This window comes from Sceloporus occidentalis, unplaced genomic scaffold, assembly GCF_023333645.1.
Source record: "Sceloporus occidentalis isolate IW3139 unplaced genomic scaffold, rSceOcc1.0.p SCAF_2, whole genome shotgun sequence".
Classification (NCBI taxonomy): domain Eukaryota; kingdom Metazoa; phylum Chordata; class Lepidosauria; order Squamata; family Phrynosomatidae; genus Sceloporus; species Sceloporus occidentalis.
Window position 1 is genome coordinate 94998465 of NW_028316982.1, and position 13106 is coordinate 95011570.

General features: G+C 38.6%; 1 protein-coding gene across 2 annotated transcripts in view; it reads left to right on the top strand.

The window, feature by feature from the left end:
* The window catches only part of LOC149318733 (cGMP-dependent protein kinase 1), a 799226-nt gene that overhangs the window by 241250 nt on the left and 544870 nt on the right, over positions 1-13106 (top strand). The window lies entirely within an intron of this gene.

Genomic DNA, 13106 nt, shown 5'->3' on the forward strand with positions numbered 1-13106 from the left:
GGCCTTGGAAGAATATAAGAAAAAGAATTCTTCAGTCTTCATGTTCTATGATTCTGTGTCTTAACATGTAAATGGAGAAAATTTTGCTAAACTGAGGAATAAACAGTGGGGAAGAAGCCAAATTAATAACCAATGAGTCTATCAAATGACATAAAAGCTATATTAAATCTAAACATTTCACATCTTTTGGGGATTTTTTCTTGTAATTTGTCATATTTGTGGAACATGTTACTGTCATACTTACCCATAAAAATGTACTGATATCTGGTATACAATTTAAGAATGAATGCCAAGATATTATCAAAAGTACTGCATATAAACCCATACAGCTATACATCCAAACACTACCCCTGTAAAAACATCAGCTGCTCAGTCCATTATCTTTCCCTAAAAGGAAAGCAGCTCAGTTTCATTTGTTTCCTTTTCTTTTGTATCAAGTTCTTTTTTAATTCTTCTGGGTATTTGAAAGCAGCATGGAGGACTGGTTTTGTACATAAAGGAAACTTTCAAGGTATCTACAACAGGGGGTAGTTCAACTTTGTATGTGAATGCAATACTGCAGAGATTCTCATATTGCTTACATCTCATTGATTTCATGGAAAAAAAGTTTAAGCAGCCCAACTTTGTGAAGCATGGCAGCCTAAAAGAATGAGATTAAAAATAAGGATTTGGTTTGTTGAAGTGCTAAGGAATCCTTTGAAAAAAGTTTACAGTGGCCCATTACAGACGGGCATAAAAGTACGTGCTTAGCACGTACTCGGGTTAGGAAGACCTGTCTCTTCCTCACGGCCCCCAACCCTAGTACGCGTGGAGCACGTAAGAGATAGTGCCGCCCGTCCACATGGGGGCCGCCATCTTTACGTAGCGGACACTCTGCGGACGCACATCGTGCCTCAGATATGATGCCGCGAGTGCGTGACTAGTGCCTCGCGGCGTCACATCCGGGGCCCAGGAAGGAGCGTGAAAATTGCGCTCTTTCTTTGCAGCGTCCGGGAACCGCGCCGTTTGGCTGCTGTGGTTCCCGGATGTTGTAACCGGCGGCGGCAGCAGACTGGTGCTTTTCAGCGGTCTGTAACCCGCCAGTGTGTCTTTGGTATCCACTGGGGTTTGGTTCCAGGACCGCCTGTGGAAACCAAAATCCATAGATGTTCAAGTCCTATTAAATACAATGATGTAGTAAAATGGAGTCCTTTCTATAAAATGGCTCACAGCAGATAGCTGAATCTGTGGATAAGGAGGGCCAACTGTACTTTGGGAAGCATGTGTGAAATGAAAAATAATCCCTTCTTATATTAACAGTGAGTTTCTCATATCTTTCCTGAGTTTTCCTGAAGATATAAGATGGCACTACAATGAATGGGGAATGAACATTTACAAAAGACTGTAAACGTGATATAAACATATGGTTTGGTTTTTAAAAAAAAATCCTTCTATTTGATTGTTATACTTTTATTTTGAAATTTTAGTAAGTCTGTAAGAGTAACTTTGAGTGACTTTATAGTAACTTTGTAAGAAGCAGATCCACAAAAATCCCTTGAAATAATAAAGACTGCTGTGTATAGTGTGAGGTAAATAATACATAAGGTAAAAGAAAACAACAAAGTTAAGAAAACAACAAAGTTAAGAAAACAACAAAGTAAAAGAAAACAAAAAGTTGAGGAAGAAATTGGTTTTCAACAATTATGAATGTAGAAAGTTTTCATTCTCACAAACATAACTAATTACTAGAAATGATTAGTATACACATAATAACTATTAGCTATGTTTTATTTGTATGTTATAAAGGCTAAAATAAAATATTAAAAAAAAGATGGCACTACAGTTTTTATATATTAACTATAACTCTCACTCATACAGTTCAGAAGCACTCATTCACCTACACCAGGGTAGGCAACCGTTTTGAGCCGGGGGCTGGGTTGCCGTCCCTCAGACAACTAGGGGGCCAAAGCCAAAAAATAAATAATTAAATAATTTAAAAAAATTAATTAAGTAAATAAACCGGGACAAATGTAGGACAAAATTTTCAAATGGAGGACACTTTTTTTTTTGAAATGGAGGACATGCAGAAGCTTCTATAGACAATTTCCCCCCTTGCCCGCCGCTTGACCCCCTTGCCTGCTGCTTGTCCCCCCTTGCCCGTCTCCTCCTGATAGGCCAAAGGCCCCACGCAAGAGGCCAAAGGCTCCAGCGGCAATCGGCGGCAGAACCGGGCTGGGGCCGGTCCCAAGGCCTTGCCGGGCCACATCCGGCCCGCAGGCCACAGGTTGCCTACCCCTGACCTACACTGAACTGATCCTTAGGCCTTGTCTTGATAACCAAGACTGCAGCAAGTACATAGGCAGAGCAAGCAGTTCCCAACTCAGGCTTGGTACATACCGCTCCTTTGGGGCAGCCTGCACCCGCCCCTTTTAACTCCAGGTTGGGGGCAGAGCAGCCTCACCAACAGCCCTGTGGCCCCAATCCAGAGTTTTTCTGGACCACGGAGAAGTGGCAAAATGCCGCTTCCCTGTGCCACGGAAAAGGAGTGTCCTTGGGGCTTCATGCCCCTGCACACCCCGAGAGCTGCAGCCATGGGAGAAAGGGGCCGTTTGGTGGCTGCAGGAACAAGGCGTGCGCCCAGAAGGAGCTCTGTTTCAGGCAGCTGTAAACAGCCTGTGGTGGCGCAGAGACATCACACATGCGCTGCGCCATTTGGATGCAGTGCATGCATGATGTAATCAAGGTGGCCTCTGTGTAGATGGGAGGCCGCCATGATTACGGTGCCACCACGTACTACGTCAGTCTGGATCGTGCCTCAGTTTGTTGCTACTCTGCCCCTTGCTCCTTCTTTTTCCCTTACTTTCCCCAAAATATAGTTGTAATGAGACAATAATAGAGGAAGCAGCAGTAGCAACTTCTAAGTGTGATGAGGAAGGTAACTGTTGCCGGCTTTTTCTTTTGGGTGACATGCAGCAGCTGTTGCACTTGTGAACAAAGCCAATCCAGCTAGAGATCTCTTCCTGACTTTCTTGAGTAGGTCAGAGAAATCATCAGAGGTGGGTGGCTAGTCTGTGAGGCTGATAATGGAGATGGACAAGCAGTGGAGGACTGTTTCAGTAATGATAATCCAAACAAAACATCTATAGAAAGTGAGTGGGAAGTGGTGGTGTTCTCTTTCCAAACACCTCCTTCTCATGACTTACACTACCTGAGACAAAGGCCTCAGTCCAGCTCAGAAGAGGTAGAGGAGGATTGTTTATCTTTTTATATTTCAACAGTTGGTTGACAAATTCACATTCATGCATAGTTTTTACCTTAGACTGTATATAACATTTTAACATTTAAATACATCTTTTAGAAACAAATCTCACGGTATCTTTTGGTTGCCTTTTTCTGTTAAAGTGTACAGTTTGTGTTATATTTCATGGTTCTTCCTTTAAAGGAAAGCTGCTTGATTCTTCTACATGCAAATTTATTAAAACTGAATTTGGTCTACCACCCGTTATGGCATTCATGGCTTTAAATCATCCTTTCACAACATATTTAGCCAGTAAGATTTAACTGCGGCAATCTAGGCTAGGGACATAGCTAGGATTGAATTTGGTTAGGAATTGAATGGGATTTGCTCACCACCATTATTTATCTTTTACATTAGCAGATTATACTTATCTCATTTTTATGTTCTTTATGGAATCACGCTCTTAGTGCATCCAGTCTTGGATTCTTATTACTGCAAGGTTTGTCTATAATGGCTACTGCTTGTTCCTGGGATGTAAAAGTATTCAACATTTTTCTGTCTTTATCACTTATATCCATAAAGGGAATTTTATCAAGTACATTTCCAATTTGGTCTTTGAAATACAGTTTGAGGAGTAAAACTCTGTGTAATGCTTCACTAATTAATTTACCAGTGCTTTCCTTTCAAACTTAATCCTGTCTGTCATTTGACTAAATGGAGTTGTACTCATTCCCTTGGCTCATTTGACACAATCTGCCAATAATTTCCTAGGTTTATAACTTTGTTCAAAACATTTCTCATTTTCCCCCCTGATCTTTTAAACATATGGTACTGAGAAGTCTGCCTGGACTGATAAGGTTTCCCCACCTGGTGGGGGGGGGGGGGGCTCACAGAATAGGAGAATAAAGTCTTAAATATATATGTTTACCATGCAAAACACTTTTGAAATACTGGCATTTGTTTTCTTTACCTCTGAGCCCAATAGTTCTGATATAGTACAAGTCTTGCTTAGTAGGATAGTGAAGTGTCTGCCTGATGGAGTTGATTTTCAGTTTAATAAAATTTGAGACTTTTTTTTAAAAAAATGGTTTTGCTAAAAGGGAGATTTCCTACCTTAAGTGTCAAGATAATGTGGTCAGCATTGAGTATTTTACTCCTTGACTTGTGGATTAAGAAAGCAAAAAATTGCTGCAAAATTTGCTCCTCAGGCAGAAAAATATCTTGGGCTAACCATGAGGATAATTAAGAAAATAATTTGTTCACAATTAGGTAAATGGTATGACTAAAATTTGCCTTATTCTTAAAATTCTGAATCAATAGTCTAATTTTTAAAGTAAAATAAAATGCATTAGGAATCTCCATTTTAATTTTTTTTAAATCTCAGTTTTATTAAAAGCACTATGCATTGCATAGTTTGTAACAGCTTAAAGTTTTTTCACCCCCCCCCCACTTCACCAGTGCAAATATACATTGATAAAACAGTGCAAATAACTAACTAAATTAAAAAAATGTATTTTTATCTAACTTTATTCATCATTGCATCAAGATTATTTTGTGTGGTGCAATTAAAACAGCACACTGGGTCATGTCTTATATCTGATCACATCAAGGTGCTTTGTCCCCAGGGGATCAGCAATGGGAAAGGAAGAAAAGATGCAAGTGAACCAAAAGCTGAAGCATATTGCATGATCTAGTTTTTGAAGTGAGTTTTAAAATGTCCCAGTCTTAAATTGCATAAGACCCAACTATGAGCTTACATCTGCTAGCTGTAGCTTACATCTGATGGCTGTAGTATTTCAGGAGAGGCATTGGTTTTGAATTCTATGGAATCATCTGCCTAGGTATTGAAGGAAGTATGAGAAGGATTAATCCCGAGACAAAGACTTGAACCAGAAATCATCTGAGGCATATCATGAGAAAAAGAGAACAACAGCAACAAAAAGAGAAGACTCAATAGTCTTTTCCTGGCCACTCAGCAAATTCCCCTCTGTGGACGTTTTTGTTGCCTTTCTTCACATCGAGGAGCCAAACTGTTCTGAGATCCTTGAAAGCTTGGAATTTCCTCTGTGGATGTGGTGGAGCCAGTTCTTGTTGGTAGTGTGCCATGCCCTGGATCTTTCCTCTGTTGATATATCCCCCCCATATTCAGAGTGCAAGATACTGGACTCTTTACCTTGAACAACCTTCCCTCGGGACTGGTCTTAGGAGTTTCCTTCTCTGGATGTCTTCAAAAAGAGGCTGGGCCTACTGCTGGGGATGCTCTAGCTGCAGATTGTGCAGTGAGCAGGATGTTGGGCTTGATGTTCGTATGATGCAGTTCTCAGCTGCAAAATGTTCAGAAATGTGAATTTTTAGAAAATGAATTTTATCAGATCAATACAGAATGGTCAAAATGGGGCAGAATGGGCTTACACATGTGCACATGTGAAACTGACATGGACTGGAAATAGCTTCTACTGATAGACAAGGGTTTTTTAAAAAAATAATTTTGTTATAAATTAAACTTAAAATTTTGTCATTGACATTTTGTTCAAATATTGCATTTTCATTAATCTAAACATTGTGATACCATGCATTGCTTTAGGTCATTTCTATAATACAGTCTGCCCACCCCAACTGTGGGCTTGCTATCTGTGGATTTGAGCATCTGTGAATGGCCCCACCACATTGTCCCTAATGGTGGTGCATGTATGTGGCTGAGGTAGCATAGCTGCATGCATGATGCACTGCCATTAAATATCATAGGACTTGAGCTCCTGCGGCTTTTAGCATGTGTGTGGATTGGAACCTGTGGATATGAAGGGCTGATTGTATATACACTGTTTCAAACTTGTAATCCTCATGGAAAGGATTAGTGGTAAAATACCACTATTGCGGCCTCAATGTTGTGAGTTTGATCCCAGAGCTCTCCAGGTTGACTCAGCCTTCCATCCTTTTGTAGGTATGTAAAAAGAGTACTGAGCTTGTTCGGGGCAATTGGCTTACAGATTGTGAACCATCTAGAGGGTACTGAGTTCACTGTGTAGTGGTATAGAAATGTAAATGCTGTTGCTACTGCTATTGCTATTCTTGGGTCATTGACCAAGCCAGGAGGGACACCTAACCCAGAAACAGAGGGAGATGCCATGCCTTGCTCAGTCTTCAGGCTTCGCTCAGAATAAGAAAAAATAAGGATGTGTGATGGGATCCTGTGTATTTTGGATAAGATTAACCAGCAGCTTTGAGCTTAGTGGCAACTTTACTATTTGTCAGTTTTGAAGCATGTTTCAATAATTTTGTATTGTAATTAAGTATCAGTGAATTGGATCCCAAGCCCCCAGAGGCAAGCTAGCTGCTATTAGCATTTGAATTGCTTTCTTGAGACGGACCAAACTTTAATTTTCAATTTCTCAATACTTCTGCATTCAAATTAGTCAAATGAATTAAAGATGAAATGTTGGTGGCTTAGTTTCTATAGTTACAAGAATCACATTTCTACAGCCTAAAGGCAAGGTCAGCTGTGGGCTGATGTTTTGGTGGTCTGTGATATTAATGCTCAGGTTGCAATATAAATGACAAGAGAGGTCAAACCTTTACAAAGCAGAGGAAGTATGATTAAGATCATGGCATATTGGAAAGAAGAAGCACTTTTCTTTCTGCCTGTTTATATATGTATTGTACTTTGTAGAAAAGGGCACTGTGCTAAACAAGGTCTCCTAGTGCATTTTACAAGAACAAGAAAAGCCAGTAATAAGTAGTGTAACCGGAGGCAGAACCAGATATTATATTTAATGCTTTACATGCAATCCTTTACCCCTCCCCCCATTTTTCTTAACTAAAGAGAGGTGCAACAGTGAGCTGTTTGCCTGATTGCAGTGTATAAAGAGAGGTTTATTCCTACCTTCTCCAGCCATCATCAGAATATAAATTACTGCCACTCTTCATCAATAGTTAAAAAATAGTAAAAGTCTTGATACAAAATAAAATCCCTTGTCACCAGTTGCAGTTTAGACATAATACAGAGTTTGGCTCTTAAGCTACAATGCTATACCTTAAAGTAAGCTCCACTGGAAGGAATGGGATTTATTTTTCAATAGACATGTACAGAATTGTACCACATATCTATTTAATGTACTCCTCTGAAAATGCTCAGTAGTTTAATTTAGAACTGTAACTAGCCAATCAGAATAGTCAGAATTGTTAGGAAAGTGTTAGAAAATAATATAAGAATAACCACAGCTGTCCTTGGTACAGTTGGAAAATTTGTAAAGATGTCTGTAATTTAGTCTTGAAAAAGTATGTAGTAGATTTGGGGAAGACTTTTCTTACAATTTTATTTTGAACAATCTTAAAAGAAATTTAAAAATGATTAAGAGAACAGTTTATCATACTGACCAAAACTAATCATAGAAGGCCATGTGTGGTCACAGTATAGATTTGCAGAAACACAGCATGATCAGCAATTTTATTTTATTTTTTATTATGCCCCAATTTTTTTTACAACAACCAGACACTGGCTCCACCATCTTCATCACATAATTCATGCTAATCCAATTTTATTTCTTTATCAGTCATTACAAGATCAGATTCCATCAGTGTACACATAAAATTAGTTTTTTGGGGGGGCACCAATATATATCACTTTACATGTGGGTCACATTGAATTATATTCATCATTTTAATGCCCATTTCCCCACTTTGAGGACAACTTCACTGATTACAGCCTGGACAAAGTCTGGCCTTAGGGCTGCATACAACCTCCCTTTCAGACTACCTTGGAATTTTATTTTTTCCACCTCTGCTCAAAACCCAGAACTCATCCCTGTTCCTGTAAGCTTTTTCTGCAGGTACATATTCACCTGCTCATTTCTGTAACTATTGAATCTCTTGCTCAATCCCTCTGTCCCTCAAAGACAAGAACACATGTTTGTCCATCAGCAGTCTCTTCTAAGGGACCTTTCCGCTCTTTTGGAGAGTAAGACCTCTCTTTCCAATACATTCATTTTCTGTTACTGCAAAAATCCCATCCTTGGGGATCTTGTCTGTTGTGTTTGTGTAATTTAGGTTGGGAATTTAGACAGTGATCTGGTAAGATATAAGCATAGTTCTATAGATTTTCATTGCGAAAAGGGCCAAGGACCATGTAATATTATTGGTACCTGTTTGTACCACTTCCACTTTGGGAAAGATATTCATTCTTTGATCCTTGCACTTGAAATGAGTTTGCTAGAAGATGTCTAAATTCAAATGCTCATGCCATCATTTTGGCAAAGTGAAGAAAATTTAAGACACCTCTCCCTTCCTAATCCTAATATATTAAGATAATATATTAAGATATATTTTATGTCAATTTCCAAGGCTAGAGTGTTATTCCAAGCCCTGTCTGAAGCCATATGAGAGAAATGTTAGGGAAACATTCCCAACATGTTCATTTGAAAGGAGAGTCCTTAAGTGACGACTCGAGAAACTGAAATGTCCATAGGCAAAATGCACTTTATTTGGCCAAGACAATAGCGCAATTTTTGGTGATAAAATTGCTGTCGCGCCCAATAGCCATTTCCAAAAGTTTTTATAGCAAAACACAGTTCATTGTTTACATAGCATTAGCTTAATTGGTTATTTAGTACACACATGGTTAGACAACAGGTAGTTAATTGGCTATTGTCTAAACATCAAGTGATTGGTTGCATTCACTATCCATGCAGTGTTCATGCATTTTTCTTATTGGCATTACATTTGCTTGGAGTCTGGAATGCAAAGAGATACTAGCTAGGATGATCCTGTTCCCTTCAAGGCCACAGCAAAGGGAGAGCATTGTATTCTCAAAGCTCTAGCGAAGGGAGGGGTGTGTGCGTGCGGTGTGAGTGTGTACGGTGCACACACACAGGAACAAAAGGTGGGGGCCATTGTAGCCCATACAGTTTACTCTCTAGTTCATTCAGTGAGTCTACTGTAAATCACTGCTCTTTGCAAAAGCTTTGTACAGAAGCAGAAAGCATAAGTTCAGCCATATTTATGTCCCTCTCAAAAAGGTCCGTGGTTTATTTCTGTAACTACTACAATTTCAGGTCACTGTGTTTTTTGAATGCTTATGGTGTTAGTAATACCCAATGTGGACAAAGTTTATTGTGGCTGGAAAAGTACTCCTCAGGCATCTAGCACTGTTAATCTGAGACAGGTTATATATTTTCTCTTTATTATGGTTAAATTTCTCTCACATTTCCTTTTCCTTTCTCTCTTTAAATTCATATGAGGAACTATCTATGGCATTCATATTAGCTAACACTGCTTTAAATCAACACTGAAAGAATGCAATAAAATAAAGAAATGTGTTTTACTTCATTAGTGAACTAGGTGAAGATGTTGCTGATTAAGTTGGATACTCATTTTGATTACTGTGTTAATTTAGCTATTACCTGGCTGTACAGAACATTGGACTTAAGTGAGAAATGGAGGAACGCGTGAATTAAAAGTGCAGTTCACTAATTTGTTGGTACTCTTTGCACTCAATGGCCAGTGTACTAATAATTACTAGTGAAGCAGGTAAAAAGGTCCATTAATATATGTTTCTAGAGTTTTTCTTTATATACTGGTAATGACTCTTCATTATTCAATATGGTTGTTCTGCTTAACTTTCTCCTCTTGTTACAGAGTATGCTGATTAAATAAGTCCCAGATGAAATCTTTTCCTCCCTTAGGAAATAGACTCACTTGTGCATTTGTCACAGCCTTTGTCACAGCCTGACCCTTTTAAAGTTGATAATTTACATTTCTTGTCCTATTTTGTCTCATTCCTCTAAAAGGATACAAGTATTTTGTTCCTTCACATTAAATAATAAAACATGGTCCAAATAGCACAGGTCATTAATTGATGTGAAGATGAGGTAAAACAAGAGGCCACATAAAGTGTCCTTATATTTTGCTCCCTTTTTAACTTCTTTAATTCCAGTGTCCTGATAGCAATCTTTATGGGACATAAAGCCAATAGAAGAGAGTGCATAGGAAGGCATGTATGGCAATTGTGTTCTTTATTGCGGAAAAGAACCTGAAGGTATGTCACTGAATCATGTGCATCCTAATACTGCTTTTAAATCCCTCCCTGACCCAACATGTACATCTCAGGAATACAGGTGGTGTCCCAGCCCCAGTCACATGAGCAAGAGTTGGCAAATAGGGAGCAAAGGAGTTAGCCATATTTAGTCAGTGGTGAATATAGTGACCACAGCCTTACTGGTTATAGCAGGGATGGGTGCAAACTCTTACCCTAGGGCAGCATGCAGCCCCTTGCCCTTCCAAACTCCCTTGGAGCTTGCTTTTTCCCAATTCCGCTAAAAAGTGAATTGCTGCTTCTGGAAACCTCCAGAATCTGGTCACCTTTTAAGTAGGTTACAAGGTTCTTTACATTGTTTAACACCCTCCTCCCTCCTCCAAAAGAGAAAGGTATATTTCAAAGCAAGAAATGAACTTTTTTGTTTGTTTTTTGGTAGTCAGTGTGGCTCCTTGAGGGTGATGGGTGCACAAAGCTAGCCCTCGAATCCCTAAATATTGCTCACTGCTGGATTACAAAATACATTTTTGGTGTAGTACAGCACATTGATCCAGTCATAGGGTGGTGTTATAATCTTAATGCTGTATTTAATATATGTTTTGCAAAGGTCAAGGTCCTGAAGAATGCATATTCAAAGAAAGAAAAAATGAGCACACTCTGTGACATAGAGGTAATAGTGCAAATGAAGCCAGTGTTGAGTGTTCAGCCACCTAAGTGTATAAATGTCCAAAAAAACCCACCCCTAATGTAAATATGAGAGAGTCTAGCTGAAAGAGAGAGAGAGAGAGAGGTGGTCAGGTGTACTTATCTGTTAGAATAGTGCTTGTTCGTGTTGAGTCATACATGATGCAATCAGGCAGATATAAAGTTGTTGAAAGACCATAAAAATATCATTTCCAGTTGGATGATTGGTGATCATGAACTGCTGCGAGTCTTATCTAATTGACTAGTTAGAAGAGACCAAAAAACATCTTATTTTACTTGTGGTGATGTCCTGTTAAACTAATAAATGGAGGTAAGAAAAAGGAGTGACTAAATATAGTATAAAAGCAGGTCCAAAAGGGGAATAATAAGCAGATTTGGTCAACTGCGTAATATGCTGTTCCTAAGACAGATAGTAAGCCTGAGGACAGGAAACTGTTTTGTTATTTTTATTTCCACTGGTAAAGCACCATGGCGTAGTGGTTTGAGTGATGGACTGTGACTCTGGAGACCAGAGTTTATTTCCCAGCTTGGCCATGAAACCTACTGAATGACTTTGGGCAAGTCACACACTCTGAATCTCAGGGGAAGGCAATGGCAAACCTACTGTGCACAGATCTTGCAAAGATAGGGTTGCCTTAGAGTCACCATAAGTTGGAAACTGCTTGAAGGCACACAACAACAACAACAACAACAACAACAACAACAAGAACATCTACAGTGATGACGCTAAATAAATAAATAAGACAAGTACCATATCCTGAATTGCAGTTTACATTCAAGCTATTAGATACTGCAAGGTATAGTCAGGGGATTACAAAGTAATATCTACAATATTAGGAGTTGTTTCAAACAAATACATAATTATGACACTTACTGCATCTTAAATAGAGGAATCCTACATATGTTTTTACTCAAAAACAAGTTAACATATTTTCAAATGTACTTTTTATGAGAAAAGCATGGTTAAGAATTACAGCAATCCTTCAAATGGCAAGTTTCATTTGACATAACCATACATCTGCAAAAAGAAAGAAGTGGATTAGTTTAACCAGTACTAAAAAAAGGATGTTTATAGTCACTATATTAGTTTATTTTCCATAGATGTTTCCAAGCAGTTAAGTTTGGAAAAATTTGGGAAGTTTACAGTAACAGGAAACAGTTTCTAATAAAATCAATGTGTTCTAGAGAATTAAAAGTAGTCTACTAGTATAGACTTCTATGTATGGTGCTTATGTTTATTTTTAGCAGTGTGGCAAAGTAGATAAAATAGACCTTTCCATAGTTAGATTAATTTACCATATTCGGTTTGCAGGAAGGCTGTAGGAGAGACAAAACAATCTCACATACAGTATGTCTGTTTTGGAGATCTAATGCATTTCTGTTAAAGATACCTTTATATCAGCAGTATCTGCTAGGCTTCATCCTCTTCCCCATTGTTGTTTCCTTCTCCTTGTGTGTTGTGTCTTAGGGCTTGTCTACATGAATAAAATGCTCCTAATTGTATTTGAATAGAATGTGATTCTGCCACATTCAGTTCGGAGGTATTTGGGTTTTTTGGGGGGAGGGGGCAAATCTCTTCAGAAACTGTGAGGGGAAAAAAAAGCTTTGCAGTTTTTGCTGGAGTATCCAAGAATGTGCATTACCAAACACATGGCCATTTGTCTGCTCCAGATGGCAGTACATATTCATGGGTGGGGGGGGGGGAGGATAGATGTGAATTGATGCGAATTTGTGCAGGAAATTGAAGACAATTACATGTCAATGCGAATGTGCAGAAATAAATAACAATTTGCATAACACACTTATGTGTAGACTAGCCCCTATTTAGATTGTGAGACTGAGGGCTGGAAACTGCTCTGAGAGGCTTTGTGCCTAAAGAACAAGGTACAAATATTCAAAATAACATCCATAAAATGATAGGAACATGGGTTAGTAATTCGCATTAGCACACTGATACTTATGAGAGACTAAATGCAAACTATGTCAATATTTTCTTTTCTGCTGAAAACATTAAAATGGCAAGAAACTGTCACATTTTAATGATCTGAAAGTAGATATGTAATTCCTTTTGCATTTATGCTTCCATTTGACTTGGGAACACTAGGGTAAAATGTTAGTCGGTGCTAATATTTTTTTCTTCCCATCTTTCTGTCATTA